Source organism: Heterocephalus glaber, unplaced genomic scaffold, assembly GCF_053883595.1.
Source record: "Heterocephalus glaber isolate CG9 unplaced genomic scaffold, H.glaber_assembly_v1.0 deba00001543, whole genome shotgun sequence".
Taxonomy (NCBI): Eukaryota; Metazoa; Chordata; class Mammalia; order Rodentia; family Bathyergidae; genus Heterocephalus; species Heterocephalus glaber.
This window is the reverse complement of record NW_028258336.1, coordinates 3,552,643-3,569,113: the sequence shown is the minus strand read 5'-3', so window position 1 is coordinate 3,569,113 and position 16,471 is coordinate 3,552,643. Positions and strand designations below refer to the sequence as shown.

At 38.1% G+C, this 16,471-nt stretch overlaps 1 long non-coding RNA gene across 1 annotated transcript in view; it reads right to left on the bottom strand.

The window, feature by feature from the left end:
* LOC147824427 (uncharacterized) overlaps positions 1 to 16,471 on the bottom strand; it is a 73,739-nt gene that overhangs the window by 4,570 nt on the left and 52,698 nt on the right. Inside the window, exon 3 of the long non-coding RNA XR_015442347.1 lies at positions 9,747 to 9,918. This is a non-coding gene — a long non-coding RNA (uncharacterized LOC147824427). The remainder of the gene's footprint in view (positions 1 to 9,746; positions 9,919 to 16,471) is intronic.

The following is a 16,471-nucleotide window of genomic DNA, read 5'->3' as shown; positions in this document are numbered from 1 at the left end:
AGGAAAAAAGAGAAGATTCAAATAGCTGAAAATAGTAATGAAATAGGGAACATTAAATCTGATATCACAGAAACAAAAATAATTATAAGACTACTTTGAAACAGTTGTATACCAAAAAAATTGGACAACCTAGAAAAATGATAAATTCTTAGAAATAAACACCCTCCCAAGGAGGAGAGAAGATGGCAGCATAGAATCTGGCAGCATAGAATCTGGCAGCATATCAAAATCTATGCAGGATCTGGACGGGTGACATCTGGAAAACAACTTAGGGAAGAGAAAAGGAAGAAAAGCTGTGGAAATTAAATAAGATCCAACAGGAAAACTAGAAATCAAGAGAAGCTGGAGAATCTGAAGACAAAACAAAGAAAAGAAGAAACTAGGTTTGAATGTTAATCCTGGCTCCCAGAAAGGGGGACTACAAATACAAAGTAAGCCCAGAGAAGATAGGCAGCCCCAAGGGAAAACAACAGACCAGACTGCCAGTGATAGCCCCAAGTAAAGCTCAATGCTATTGTAAATTGCAAAAACAGCAAGTTTTTATCTGAAAGTAATTCTTCATGGCAGGCTAGAGATGGAGAAGTAATCTGTTGTAGCACCTGCCATATTTAAGCTTTTTTTTTTTGGTACTAGGAATTGAACTCAGGACATTGTGCTTGCAAAGGCAGGTGTGGTGCTACTGAGCTAAATCTCCAGCCCTACCTGCCATATTTAAAAGTGATTAATTGGAAGCCATTTTGGGAAGGGGTTAATCGTTTAGGACTCAGAGGACCTCTGGGAAGATGGCAGAGCGGTAAGCAGCAGAGAAAGAGCTTCTCTGAGATTTGGTTTCCTGATACTGGAATACAGCAGTGCGAGGAGAAGGAGGAAACTGAATCTCTGGGATCTTGGAAGGATCTGAGGTGAGAACTGGAGAGTAAAGAGAGAGACTTCAATGAAGAGCAGATATCTAGCAAGCAGCACTCTCCCTGAGAGCCCAGACATTCAGTGAGAGACAGTCTGGCCGAACCTGCACACGCACGACAACTACTGGTGATCACAGAGGCCTCCATGGAGAAACGCACCAGTGGAATGGAGCAGTGGACTTAGCAGACTGCAGCAGCTGGTGAGTTATCTAGGTTCAGACCTTACCCAGGAGAGTGTAACTGGCTGGTAGCCATCTTGGAGAGGGGTCTACTGAGCTCAGAACTCAGAGCAGCTACAGACTGACCCCATCTAGTGCCTCCTAGTGCCCAGTGGCTCAGTGGGGGTCCTGAATTCAAGTCAGCAGGAGGTTGAGGAGCAAAGTTCAAACCAGTAGGAGACACATAGACTGTTGTAGGCTCAAGGAATCCAGTTCCAGCCTCAAAGCCAGAAACCCGCCTCAACGTCAAAGGAACTAAAAGGGGTAGGTTGCCTGGAGTATCCACAACCCCACTGTGAAGGTGCAGGTGGCTTGCTGGTATTAATCACTTTGGCTCTGGACTCTGTTTGCCCACATTACCTACCAATGACAACAGAGACATGCCTTTAACTGGATGGTTTTTTTCCTTTTTTTTCCTTTTCTTTTTCTTTCTTTTTGCCTTGGTTTCTAGTTCTTGTTTTGTTTTTTCTTGATAGTTTGAACATGGTTTCTAGGGTTTTTGTTGTTGTTGTTCTGTTTTGTTCTTGTTTTTATTTTTTCCTTTTCTTTTTCCCCACTAGTCTTCTCCACCATCTTCCTAAAGTTTGTCCTCCAGCTTTGCTTCTGAGCTCTTCCTCTTCTTCTATTTCTGTTTTTTACTCCCTAACCCCTTTTAAATCTTCTCCTTTTAGGGTAAAATTGCCATAATAAGGGGTTATATATTATGTACAGTTTTCAGATTCATTCTAAATTTCATTATATAACCACAAATATAGTTCATATGGTTAAAGGTAGCAAATTAATAGTTACCACAATTTGTCATTTTCCAGGCTGTATTTGATCCTTTTGTTATTGTTGATTGTACTACTTTAGCCAAGGTGACATAATTGTGCCAATCATTTGTTCCTCCTGGTATACCAAGACAGATTGCCTAAGGGTCTTAAAAACAAAACAAAACAAAACCTATAGGCCAATGCCAAAGAACTGGTAGCTGGGCAAGTAGACAGAAATTTCTCATCTCCAATAAATTAAAGAGGTAGGTAGGATCTTGCAACAGACTCAAAACCCAAAAGCCAGCTACACCTGTAAGACACTTCTGAGAAGTAGTCATTTGCTAAGTGTTCTGAATACTGGCAGTAAAGGTACTCACCATAAGCAATTTACAAGTATCAACCCAGGAATCTAACTTAAAAAAATAGAAAATGAGAAGACACCTAAACAAAACACAACCTCCCCAGACTTTCAGCTCACCAAAGGCAAACCCCTGGGCAATGAGGTGGAACAATCTGAAAGCCACCCACCTGGACTCTCTGAAGTGGTAACTTCAGAAATAAAAAAGCAGATGAATGAGGCTCTAAAAAAAAAATCAAAGGAGAAATAATTTCCCAGATAACTACAGAGATGGTGACCAGAATGAAAGACATGCTCAGTGACCCTAGAGCAGATACAGATAAAATAGAGGAGCTCGGGAACAAAATGGAAACCATGAACGCCCAGCATAGGAAAGAAATGGAAACCATGAATGCTCAGCATAGGAAAGAAATGGAATCTATGAAGCAGATTCAAACAGATATCCAGAAGATTAAAAACTCCATTGAAAGTATACACAGCAGAATGAGCCACTGTGAGGACATAATATCACACATAGAATACAGGATTTTGGTTATCAATCATGAGAGATTTCTTAAAATTGTTTAAGACTCAGGTATTCCAGGAATCAAAAGTCACTGAACAACTACAATTCAGGATTCTGGAGGTCACCATTTCACACTGACTGGGTGAGAGATAGCTACAAGAGAGAGTCAAGAAGATGCTTTAACCATGCATAGTTAAGCTCAGTCCAAAAAGTACATGGGAGAGGTGTCTCACCTTCCATGTTGAGAAGCCTGGCCAGTTGTGGATGGCTTTCAGAGGGGCTGGGTGTGAAGGTGCTGGCATTAAATCTAGTGAATGTTTAACCCTTCTATCCCACTGCCTGTATCCAGCACCTCAGTGGTCTGTTTGCTATTATCGTCTGTGAACATGATCAAGAAATGCCTCAGCTTCAATGGTTGTCTTAGACATAGGTGTAAGAACAGAGGAGGGATTCCTCACAAACCCGTAGGCTGTAAACCTATATGGAAGAAGCCATGGCTTTGGACACAGAGTAGACATGGAAATTGGGAGTGGCTGGGCTCATTATAGCCCTAGGGTAGACACCATTATCTGACTACATCCAGCAGGAAAGGTAAAAGACAGAATTTCCACATAAAAGAGTGAGGAAACAAAATAGGACTTAGTGGATACTCACAAGCCCTCCCTCATACATGGTGTGGGCCCTGGAAAGAAACACTTACTCAAACACAAAGAGGAATTTTTTGGACTTATTTTTCTTCATTAATTTTTTAAATAAGGTGGGTTTTTTTCTATTTTTTATTTCTCTCTATTGCTCATTTCTTTCTTCTTTTTTTCTATTACTTTTATGGAATCCTATTTGTTTTCTTTTATTCCTTAATTGGATCTTCTGTCTTACTTTTCCTCATCACCTTCCTTTTATTTATTTTTCAAATTTTTCTTCTCTTATTTTTCCCTTCCCCACCTCCTCCATTTTTATTACTATTACTCTTAAGCTTTACTAATTCATAGACTTTTTTACTTGCTATTCTTATTTAATGCTTTTCTATTGCTAGTGGTGCTATAGTTGTTGCATTTAATACATATTTACTGCATGTATATATTTGGTTTGCCTTTAGATTATTACAGATCTCTTTTCCTATTTTTTCTTTTTTTCTTTTAATATTAAATTCTTTTATTGGTACATTGTAGGTATACAACACAATTACATTTCTCATTGGGAATTGTACCTTTACATAATGCATCTTGGTTCTTATTTTTTCCCCATTCCTAGCCCTCCCTTCACCCCCTTCACCCTTCCCTATTTACAAAGACTTTATTTCCGCTTTTCCATTTCTCATCATTTTTCCTTTCCCTTCTTTCCTTTCCCCTGCCCCTCCCACTACCCCTACCCCTTTGGACCTTTTCTTCCTATTTCACATTATCGATTATCCATTCTAATCATTGGGACATTTTAGGTATACAATGTAATGACATTCATCATTGGAAATTTGCACCTTTACATAGTCTCTCTTGGCTCTTATTTTTCACCCTTGCCCAGCCCTCCCTTCAACTCCTCCATTCCTCCCTATTTACAAAGATTTTGTTGCTATTTTTCCATTTTCTCATATTAATCCCATTCCCTTCTATCCTTTCCTCTAGCCCTCCCACTTCCTTCCCCTTTGCCCCTTTTCTTCCTATTTCACATTACCTATTATACATTTAGTCCTTATTTACACTTTCAGTTTCTCACACCAGAGAAACTATTCAGAATTTATTCATGTGTGTCCTATTTAATTCACTTAAGAGTATCTCCTCAATGTGCATCCACTTAGCTATAAATGTCTCTAATTTCTCATTTTTTATGGCTGAGTAGTACTCCATTTTATGAAAAAACCACATTTTCTTTATCCAGTCTCCAGTTGATGGGCATTTGGGCTGTTTCCAAGTTTTAGCTATTACAAACTGTGCTGCTATGAACATGGGTGCACATATATCACTGTGGTGTGATTCTTTTAATTCTTTGGGGAAGATCCCCAGCAGTGGAATAGCGGGGTCAAATGGGACTTCCAGTCCTAGTTCTTTGAGGTATCTCCATACTGATGTCCACAGTGGTTGCACCAGTCTACACTCCCACCAGCAATGGAACAGGGTTCCTCTTTCTCCACAGCCCTGCCAGCATTTGTTATTGGTTGATTTCATGATAGCAGCCATTCTTTCTGGAGTGAAGTGCAATCTCAGCATTGTTTTCATTTGCATCTCTCGAATGACCAGTGATGTTGAACATTGTTTCATGAATTTATTTGCTATTTGTACTTCTTTGTGTGAGAAATGTCTGTTCATTTCAGATGCCCATTTTTGGATTGGGTCTTTAAATTTGGGAGGTCTGATCTTTTTAAGTTCTTTATAGATTCGAGATAGTAGACCTTTGTCTGAGGAAGAGCAGGTGAAGATTTTTTCCCACATTGTGGGTTGTCTCTTCACACTGCTGGTGGTTTCTCTTGCTGTGCAGAAGCCTTTTAATAAGAAGAGATCCCACTTGTTGATTGTTTGTGCTAGTTCACGGGCAACTGAGGTTTTGCTCATAAAATCTTTTCCTACACCGATGTCTTCAAGGGTTTTACCTAACCTCTGTTCCAACTGATTCAGAGTTTCTATTTTAATATTTAGATCTTTAATCCATTTTGATTTTAGTTTAGTGCATGGTGAGAGATACAGGTCTAGTTTTAATCTTTGGCATGTTGAAGCCCAGTTTTTCCAGCACCATTTATTAAAGAGGCTATCTTTCCTCCAGTGAGGGTGTTTGGCTCCTTTATCGAAGATGAGATGGCTGAGTGTGTCTGGTGTTCTTTGTGCATCTTCTAATCTGTTCCACTGGTCCTCAAGTCTGTTTCTTTGCCAGTACCATGCTGTTTTTATCACAGTAGCTTTGTAGTATAGTTGCAGGTTGGGGATTGTGATACCCCCCTGCCATGTCTCTGTTACCTAGAATTGATTTTGCTCTTCTGGGTCTCTTCTTGTTCCAAATGAATTTTTGGATTGTCTTCTCAAGGTCTATGAAGTATGCTGCTGGGATCTCAATTGGAATTGCATTAAATCTATATAGCAGTTTTGGAAGTATGGCCATTTTCACTCTATTAATCCTTCCTACCCAGGAGCAGGGGATGTCTGTCCATTTTCTGATAGCATCTGCAATCTCTCTTTTCAGAGTGCCATAGTTTTCAGAGAAGAGGTCTTTGATTTCTTTGGTTAGAATGATTCCTAGGTATTTCAGTTTTTTGGATGCTATTGTGAAAGGAATTATTTGCCCTATTTCTCTCTCAGTGAGTCTGTCATTGGTGTAGAGGAAAGCTATTGATTTTTGTGTGTTAACCTTGTAACCAGCTTCTTGACTGAATTTGGTTATTAAGTCTAGAAGACTTTTGGTGGAGTTCTTGGGGTCTTCTATATAGAGTATCATGTCATCTGCAAATAATGACAATTTGACTTCTTCATTTCCTATCTTTATTCCTTTTATTTCTTTCTCTTGTCTAATTGCCATGGCTAATGTTTCCAGAACTATATTGAACAAGAGTGGTGATAGTGGACATCCTTGTCTTGTTCCTGATTTGAGTGTGAAGGATTTCAGTTTTTGACCATTTAGTATGATATTGGCTGTTGGTTTTTCATAGATGGCTTCTATCAGTTTGAGGTAGAGACCATCTATTCCAAGTTTTTGTAGGGTTTTTATCATAAATGCATGTTGGAGTTTGTCAAATGCTTTTTCTGCATCTATGGAGATAATCATATGGTTTTTGTCCTTGGCTCTATTGATATAGTGTATTACATTGATTGATTTGCATATATTGAACCATCCCTGCATCCCTGGGATGAATCCCACTTGATCAGGGTGTATGATCTTCTTGATGATCTTCTGCATTCTATTTGCCATTATCTTATTAAGGATTTTTGCATCTATGTTCATTGGTGAGATTGGCCTATAGTTCTCTTTTTCAATTGGGTCTTTCTCTGCTTTGGGGATCAAGGTGATGCTTGCTTCCAAGAATGAATTTGGGAGTATTGCTTCCCTTTCAATTTCATTGAAGAGTTTAAACAGGAGTGGCAGCAGTTCCTCTAAATGTCTTGTAGAATTCAGCAGTGAAGCCATCAGGGCCAGGGCTTTTCTTAGTTGATAAGTTTTTAATTACATTTTCAATTTCATTGGTTGATATTGGGTTGTTCAGAATTTTTAGGTCTTCTTCATTCAACTTTGGTAATTCATATGTATCTAGGAATCTGTCCATTTCTTCTGTGTTGTCCATCTTATTGGCGTATAGGTTCTGGAAGTAGGTATTGATGATCCTCTGGATTTCTGCTGGGTCTGTTGTGATTTCACCCTTTTCATTCCTAATTGCATGGATTTGGGCCTTTTCTTTCCTTTTTCTGACAAGGTTGGCTAAAGGTCTGTGAATTTTGTTGATTCTTTTGAAGAACCACCTCTTGGCTTCATTGATTTTTTGTATCGTTCTCTTAGTCTCCATTGCATTGATTTCTCCTCTGATCTTTATAATTTCCTCCCTTGTATGAGCTTTGGAGTTGTCCTGCTCTTCTTTTTCTAGAAGCTTGAGGTTCAGCATCAGGTTGTTTAATTGGGATCTTTCTGTTTTCCTAATATGTGTATTCACTGCTATGAATTTCCCTCGTAAGACTGCTTTCATTGTGTCCCATAGATTCTGATATGTTGTATTGTCATTGTCATTTAATTGAAGGAACTGTCTGATTTCTTCTTTAATTTCCTCTGTGACCCATTGGTTATTCAGAAGTGTGTTGTTCAATTTCCACATGATTATGAAATTTTTTGAGTTTCTTTTGCTATGGATCTCCAATTTCATCACACTATGGTCTGATAATATACAGGGGATAACTTCAATTCCTTTGCACTTACTTAAACATGTTCTATGTGTGAGTATGTGGTCTATTTTGGAGAATGACCCATGTGCAGCTGAGAAGAATGTGTATTCTGATTTTGTGGGGTGGAACACTCTGTAAACATCTGTTAAGTTCATTTGTTCAAGAGTTGGATTGAGTTCTAGTATTTCATTACTTATTTTTAGTCTAATTGATCTATCTATTTGTGACAGTGGGGTGTTGAGGTCCCCCACTACAATTGTATTAGTGCACATATGACTTTTCATGTCCATTAGTATTTGTTTTATATAGTTGGGTGCACTAGTGTTTGGTGCATAGATATTTATGATTGTCATCTCTTCCTCTTGGATTCTTCCCTTTACAAGGATGTAGTGTCCTTCTTCGTCTCTCTTAATCAGTGTTGGTTTGAAATCTACTTGATCTGCCAGGAGGATAGCTACTCCTGCTTTTTTTGGGGTTCCTGTCGCATGGAGTATTGTTTTCCACCCTTTCACTTTCAGTCTATGAGTTTCCTTTTGAATTAAGTGTGTTTCTTATATGCAGCATATTGTTGGATTTTGCTTCTTGACCCATTCTGCCAGTCTATTTCTTTTGATTGGTGAATTGAGACCATTAACATTGATGGTTATAACTGAAACGTATTGACTTGTCATTGTCATGACTTTTTCTTTTTGTTGGGTTCTCCCCCTTTACATTTAATTTGTCATGCCAGATGGGTACATTCTGCTTTGCTTCCTGGGGTTGTGATCCTCAATGTCTGTTCCTAGGCTATTGTGTAAAATTCTTTGGAGTGCTGGTTTGGTATTCACGAGGTTCCGAAGGTGCTCTTTGTCATGAAAGTATCTTATTTCTCCATCCATTTTGAAAGATAGTTTTGCAGGGTACATCAATCTGGGTTGGAGGCTGTTTTCTTTTAGGGCTTGGAATATGTCACTCCAAGCTCTTCTTGCCTTGATGGTTTGTGTTGAGAAGTCTGCTGTGATTCTGATGGGCTTTCCTTTGTATGTGATTTGTTTCTTTTCTCTGACTTCTTGGAGAACTTTGTTCTTCTGTTGTGTTTCTGGAATTTTAACAATTATATGCCTATGTGTAGATTTTTTTTTTGATCAAGGCTATTTGGAGTCCTATATGCCTCACTTATCTGTATGTCAAGCTCTTTTCCCCTGCTTGGGAAGTTTTCTGCCATTATTTCTGTGAAGAGATTTTTTTATGTCATCTGCACTCTCTCCTGTTTCTTCACTGAGCCCAATCAGTCTTATGTTATTCTTCTTTGCATCATCTAGCAGCTGCTGGATTGATTTCTCATGTTCCCTTATAATTTTGAAGCAATTTTTCTTTTCCTGGTCACTAATTGCAATCTTATCTTCTCTATCTGAAATTCTGTCCTCACATTGGCTCATTCTGCTATGTAGACTTTCAATGGAGTTTTTCATGTCCTGGAAATCTATTTGCATCTGTTTTATGGATTCCATTTGTTTCTCATGTTGGGATTCCATCATATTCCTGAACTCCTCTCCAGATTTATTAATCATGTCTTGCACTAGGGGCACAATTTCTCCTGTTATCTGAGAAATTATTTCTGATTTCATTTTTTCCAGATCCCCTTTTGTTTCCAGTTCAGTGGGTCCAGGTGGTTGAGTATCAGAGTGTTCCATCTCATTTCCTTTTGGGGTTGCTGTAGGTGATCTGGAAGTCTGGTTTTGAGACTTATTTACATGTTTTCTCATTTCCACTGGGCCAGGGGGCTGTTAACGCCTGCACGGATTACCTCCTCTGAGCTGGGTGAGGTGGGACAGGTGCTGGGAGCAGCGGTAGGGATGGTGACCCAAAAGCCCTTTCCTGTGGGCTGGGAGCAGCGGGAGGGATGGTGGCTAGGAAGCCCCTTCCTCTGGACCAGGAGCAGTGGGATGGCAGCTCAGAAGCCCCTAACTCTGAGCCGGGAGGGGTGGGAGGGATGGTGGCCCAGAAGCCCCTTCCTCTGGGCCAGGAACAGCGGGACAGAAGGTGGCCCAAAAGCCCTTTCCTCTGGGCTGGGAGCAGTGGGAGGGATGGTGACCGGGAAGCCCCTTCCTCTGGACCAGGAGCAGTGGGACAGTGGCTCAGAAGCCCCTGCCTTTGGGCCAGGAGAAGCGGGACTCAGTACCTTGGTCTGGTGGTCTGGTGTCCTCTGCGTCTTTGTAGTGTGGAACCAGGTGGCTGCCTGTCTGCAGCGGGCTGACTCGGCGTCCTCTGCGTGACTTAGGACCTCGGTAGGGTGTGGGCAGACCTGCCTGTCTGCAGCAGGGTGATTCGGCCTACAGATCTCTTTTCTATTGCTAAGGATGGTACAATGATATTTCATTAGTTTTTATGGTATGTCAATATCTGGTTTGTCTTTGACTCTATTATTGTTTCTGCTTTCTTTGCTTCTGCAAATGGTGGTATAGTTGTTGCTATTAATTGTTTTTTACTGTATGCCAATATGTGGTTTGTCTTTGTGTCATCAAATGTACTACAGTTTGTTTCGAGAGAACTATGTCCTGGGCCAATTTTGCTGTACCCTCCTTTCCCAATTTGAAGAGGTTAGATTTGTGTATGGTGTGTGTGTGTGTGTGTGTGTGTGTGTGTGTGTGTGTGACAAGGTCTCCTCATTATATAGTTCAGGCTGGTCTTGAACTCACTATGTAGCCTAGGCTGACCTTGAAATTTTAGCAATCCTCCTGCCTCAACCTTTTGAGTGATGGGATTACAGGTGTGTGCCACCATGCCCAGCCCAAGTGGTTGGATCTTGACAAAGGGAAGGATCTATAGTTAGCCATGCCTAGAGGGCATAACTGGAAGGCACACACTAACTAAAGAAATGTGAATGCTAGCAACAAAGTCTTTCCACTTCAATCAACCCTCAGTAAAACAAAAACAACACCCCCCTCCAAACCCCACAATAGAAACATGAGAAAACAGGACAACAAAATTCCTCCAAAAACTCCCAACTCTCCCAAAGCTGATCCATAGGGCATTGATAGAAAGGAAATCAAAAGCCAAACAACTGAATTATATGATGTGATAAAATTAGAAACAAAACAACAACAACAACAAAACCAGATCAGTAAAGTGCTTGGAGAGCTCACAGATCTTATAACTAAACAGATAGTGGATTTAATACACAAAAAATAATCAGGGGTCTTAAAGAAGACACTAATAAAAAGCAACCTGAGCTAACCAAAATGATACAAAACATGAATGACCAGTTTAGCACAGAGTTAATATTCACGAAAAGGTACCAAATAGAAACCCACTGGATAAAAATTCCATTGAAAGTTAAGGCAGCAGAAGCAGCCAATGTTAGGAGAGAATGTGATATCTAGAATATATAACTGATGCTGGTGACCATACTCAGAGGCATTTACAGGCACACACATATACACACGGTTGTGGAAAATGGATCCAACTCTTGCTAGATGACACAAAGAAGACTAACCTAAGATTAATTGGAGTAGTGAAAAATTGGAAAATGGCACAAATAGCATTTTAAAAACAATTTATTTACAGAAATAATAGCAGAAAACTTTTCTAAGTATGGGGAAAGAATAATATACAGGTAAACAAGGTAAATAGCCATTATCAGAAAAGAACTACTATGCAATACATCAGCGACAAAATCTCAGCTGTCCAACACAAGGAGAGAATCATAAAAACTGTTAGATAGGGCCTGGAATTTAGCTCAGTGGTTCCACCTCCTGCCTGCAAGCGCAAGGTCCTGAGTTTGATCCCCAGTACCAAAAACAAAACAAAACAAAAAAACTGTTAGATAAAAGCAAAAAACCATGTATAATGGAAAACCCATTAGAATTACAGCAGACTTCTCAACACAAACTTTAAAGTTGAGAAGTTGGAATGTTTCAGGCCCTAAAAAACAAAACAAAACAAAACAAACAAAAACCTTCCAACCCAGACTGATATATACTGCAAAACTATCTTTCAAAATTGATCGAGAAATAAGGTCTTTCCATGACAAAGAGCACTTTAAAAAATTCATCACCACCAAGCCATCTCTCCAAAAAGTTCCAACAAGATGTACTACAAACATACAATGAAGCCAAGAATGTCAAATTATCCAATGAAATGAATACATCAAGTAGGGTGAGCATTTAAACAAAAGGGAAGGGGATGGACCAGCAACAGGAAAATAATGCAATTGCGTAAATATATCAATTCCTTTCAGTAATAACTCTCAATGTGAATGGTCTCAATTCTCTAATCAAAATATAGATTGGCAGATTTGATCAAAAAAATTCAGTGGTATGCTGCATACAAGAAACACTGAATTAAAGAAATTCATAGACAAAATCAAAGGATAGGAAATGATATGCCATATAATGGAACCCTAAAAACAAGCAAGACTAGCTATCCTATTTTTAGGCAAATAGACAAAGTCACTATATATCTGTTAGGGGAAAAATTCAACAGGAAGAGTAATAGTTGTAAATATATCCACCAAATACAAGTATACCCAAGTTGATAAAACAAACACTACTGGACATAGAAGATCAGATAAATATATCACAATTATAGTTGTCAACCTCAATACTCCACTATTACAAATAAATTAACTCAACAAAAAAAAATTAACTCAACAAAAAAAAGTTAACAAAGAAATATCAGAGGTGAATGTTGGGCATGGTGGCACACGCTTGTCATCCTAGCACTCAGGAGGCTGAGGCAAGAAGGATCCCATGGGCCAGCCTAGACTACACAGTGAGTTCAAGGCCAGCCTGAAATACACAGTAAGACCCTAGCTAAAAAACAATCCCAAACAAAATGAAACAAATATTAGAGTTGAATCACACCCTTAAACAAATGGACTTAATATATATTTACTGAGTGTTCCACTCTATTAAAACATAATAAACATCCTTCTCTGCAGCACATGAAACTTTCTCCAAAATATACCACATGCTAGCCCATAAAGCATACTTAAATAAATACAAAACAATTGAAATACTCTCATTGCATATTATCACATATAAAGCATTGAAACTAGAAATTGGTGACAAAAGAAGCCACAAAATTATACAAATTCATGAAGATTAAACAATTTTGAATAATCAGTGGGTTACTGAAGAAATTAAAGAAGATATTAGACAGTTCCTAGAATCAAAATGACCAGGAAGATAGACACAATGAGAACAGTTCTATGAAGGAAGATTGTAGCTATGAATGCCCACATCAGACAAACAGCGTGAGCCCACATAAATAACCCACTGATGAACCTCAACGTTGTAGAAAAATAAGAACCATCCAAATCCAAGTCTAAAGCTAGTACAAGGAAGGAAATGATAAAAATCAGAGCAGAAAATAATGAAATTGAAACTATAAAAGCAAAGAAAGAATTAAGGCATGTAAGAGTTGGTTCTTTGAAAGAATAAACACAAATCTATAGCCAATATTACAAAAAAAAAGTAAAGACCATTTCAATGTAATTAAAACTAGAAAAGTTGAAATAGAAACAAACACCACCAAAATCCAAAATATTCTTAGTAACTGCTTCAAAAACCTGTATTCCAGCATAATGGATGTTGGGAAATAAGAAGAAAATGGCCAAATGGGAAGGGGAACAAGGGAGGAGAGAGGACGAAAGGAAGGAAGGGACAAGAAAAAAAGTGGAAATAGAAGGAAAAAATGAAAACAAAGCTTTTGTACATAGGGAGGGGAGGGAGACATGAGGGGGGAACAGGATAAAATAAAATAAAATTTTTTAAAACCTCTGTATTCCAATAACTTGGAGAATCCAGAAGAAATGAATAAATTGGTAATTTACATGTGAATTACCAAAATTGAACCAGAAGACATAAATACCCTGAATAATCCAATAACAGGCAATGAAACTGAGGCAGTAATAAAAAACTACCAACTAAGTAAAGCCCAGGACCAAATGAATTCACCAATGCATTCTACAAAACTTCAGAGAAGATCTAACACCAATAGTCCTCAAACTTTTTAATGATATCAAAATGGAAGGAAAACTGCCAGACTCATTCTTGGATACCAGTCATTACCTTGATTCCAAAACCAGACAAAGACTCAACTAAAGAAGAAAACTATAGGGCAATCTCCTTAATGAACATAGATACAAAAATCCTCCACAAGATACTGGCAAATGGAATGCAACATGCATGACATTAAAAAGATCACCACATCCTGACTAAGTAGGATGCATCCCAGTGACCCAAGAATGGTTCAACCTCTGCAAATCAATAAATGTAATGCATCACATAAATAGATGCAAGGACAAAAGTAACATAATTACTTCAATAAATGCAGAAAAAGCCTTTGACAAAATCCAACATCCATTTATGATAAAACCCTGAAGAAAACAGGTATAGAAGGACCTTATCACAATCTGCTAAAAGCCATTTATGACAAATCTACTGCAAAGTTTATATTAAATGGGGGAAAACTAGCTTTTCTTCTGAGATCAGGAACAAGACAAGAAAGTCTATTGTCATTCCCCCTGTTCAATTTAATCAAAATTTTAATAATCAAAATTTTAGTAATCAAAATTTTAACCAGAGCAATCAAGCAGAGATAGAAATAAAAGAGATACAGCTGGGCATGGTGTCACAAGCCTGCAATCCCAGTACTTGGGAGGCTGAAGTAGGAGGATTACTCCATGAGTTCAAGGCCAGTCTGAACTACATAGCAAGACCCTGTCTCAAAAAAAAAAAAAAAAAAGTGTATAGGAAAGGGAGATGTCAAACTATACTTATTTGCAGATATGATTCTTTACATAGAAAAACCCAAAAAATTCCACCAAAAGAATTCTAGAACTAGTAAAGCAAGGTGGCAGGGTACAAAATGAACGCATAAAAATCAATAGTGTTCCTGTATAATGAACACACCAAGAAAGAAATTAGGAAAACAACACCATTCACAATTATTTCAAGAAAAATTAAATACTTAGAAGTTAACATAACAAAGGAAGTGAATGACCTGTATAAAGTATAGTATTCCAAAAAAGGAATTTGAAGTGGACATCAGAAAATTGAAAGTATCCCCTATTCTTGGATTGGCAGAAATGACATTGTCAAAATGCCATACTACCAAAACTAATATATAGATTTAATGTAATCCCAATCAAAATACCAACATCATTCCTCATAGAACTAGAAAAATAATTCTAAAATTGCATGTAACCAGAAGAGACCTAGAATAGCAAAAGCAATCCCAGCAACAACAGCAAAGCAGGAGGTATTACAGTTTTGGATTTCAAGTTATATTACAAAGATACAGTGATAAAAAACTGCATGACAGTGGCACAAAAACTGAATGAAGATCAGTGGAACAGAATAGAGGATGCAGAAATAAACGTGGGCACATTCAGCCTTGTGATGTTTGACAAAAGGGCCAAAAACAGGGCCAGGGATTTAGCTCAGTGGCACTGTGCCTGCCACACAAGCACAAGGTCCTGAGTTCGATCTCTGGTACTGAAAAGCGGGGGCGCTGAAAACATATTCTAGAGGAAAGATAGCCTCTTTAACAAATGGTGCTGGGAAACTGTAAGCACACAGATTTGTTTCTTTTTTTCTTTTAATGGTTCATTTCAGATATACATAATGATAACATTCATCATGGGGAATTTGTACCTGTATGTGATATATCTTGCTTTTTTTTCCCCATTCCCTTCCCCAACCTTTAATCCCTCTTCCCCTCCTTGTTCACAAAAGATTTGTTTCCATTTTTTCCTTGTCCTTTCTTTCCTTCCCCCCTTTCCCTTCCCTTGTTCCCTTTTTCATTGAACACTTTCTTCCCAATTCCCCATATCTTTTATACATTTTTGTCCTTATTTACACTTTCAATTTCTCACACTAGAGAAACAATGTGGTATTTAAACACGTGTGTCCTATTTATTTCACTTAAGAGTATGGTCTCAAAATAAGAACCAAGAGAGACTATGTAAAGGTGCAAATTTCCAATGATGAATGTCATTATATTGTATACCTAAAATGTACCAATTATTAGAATGAATAATCGATAATGTAAAATAGGAAGAAAAGGTCCAAAGGGGTAGGGGTAGTGGGAGGGGCAGGGGAAAGGAAAGAAGGGAAAGGAAAAAATGATGAGAAATGGAAAAAATGGAAATAAAGTCTTTCTAAATAGGGAAGGGTGGAGGGTGTGAAGGGAGGGCTAGGAATGGGGAAAAAATAAGAACCAAGATGCATTATGTAAAGGTACAATTCCCAATGACAAATGTAACTGTGTTGTATACCTACAATGTACCAATAAAAGAATTTAATACAAAAAAAAAATAAAGAGTATGGTCTCAAGGTCCATCCATTTAGCTAGAAATGTCTCAACCTTAAACTTCTTTATGGCAGTACTCCACTGTATAAAATAACCAGATCTTCTTTATCTGTTCATGGATTGATGGGCATTTGGGCACACATACAAGATTGATGTTAGAGCCATATCTCTCACCATGTACCAAACTAAAAATGAATCGAGGACCTACATATTAAAACAGAAACACTGAATCTGCTGAAAGATAAAATAAGTAAAACTCTTGAAAACATAGCCATAGGCAAGGACATTTGAACAAATCCCCAACTGCCCAAGAAATAAATCAAGAATCAAGAAATGGGATTATATCACATTAAAATGCTTCTGCACAACAAAGGAAATAATTAACAGAGTGAAGAGACAACCTACAGAATGGGAGAAAAATTTTGCCAGCTACTCTTGGACAGAGACGTAGTATCTAGAATATATTAAGTACTCCAGAAAAATAACCACCCCAAATAAAAGACCCAATCAAAAATGAGCTACTGCAATGAATAGACACTTCTCAGAAGTACAAATGAATACTATATAGATGAAAAAATGTTCAACATT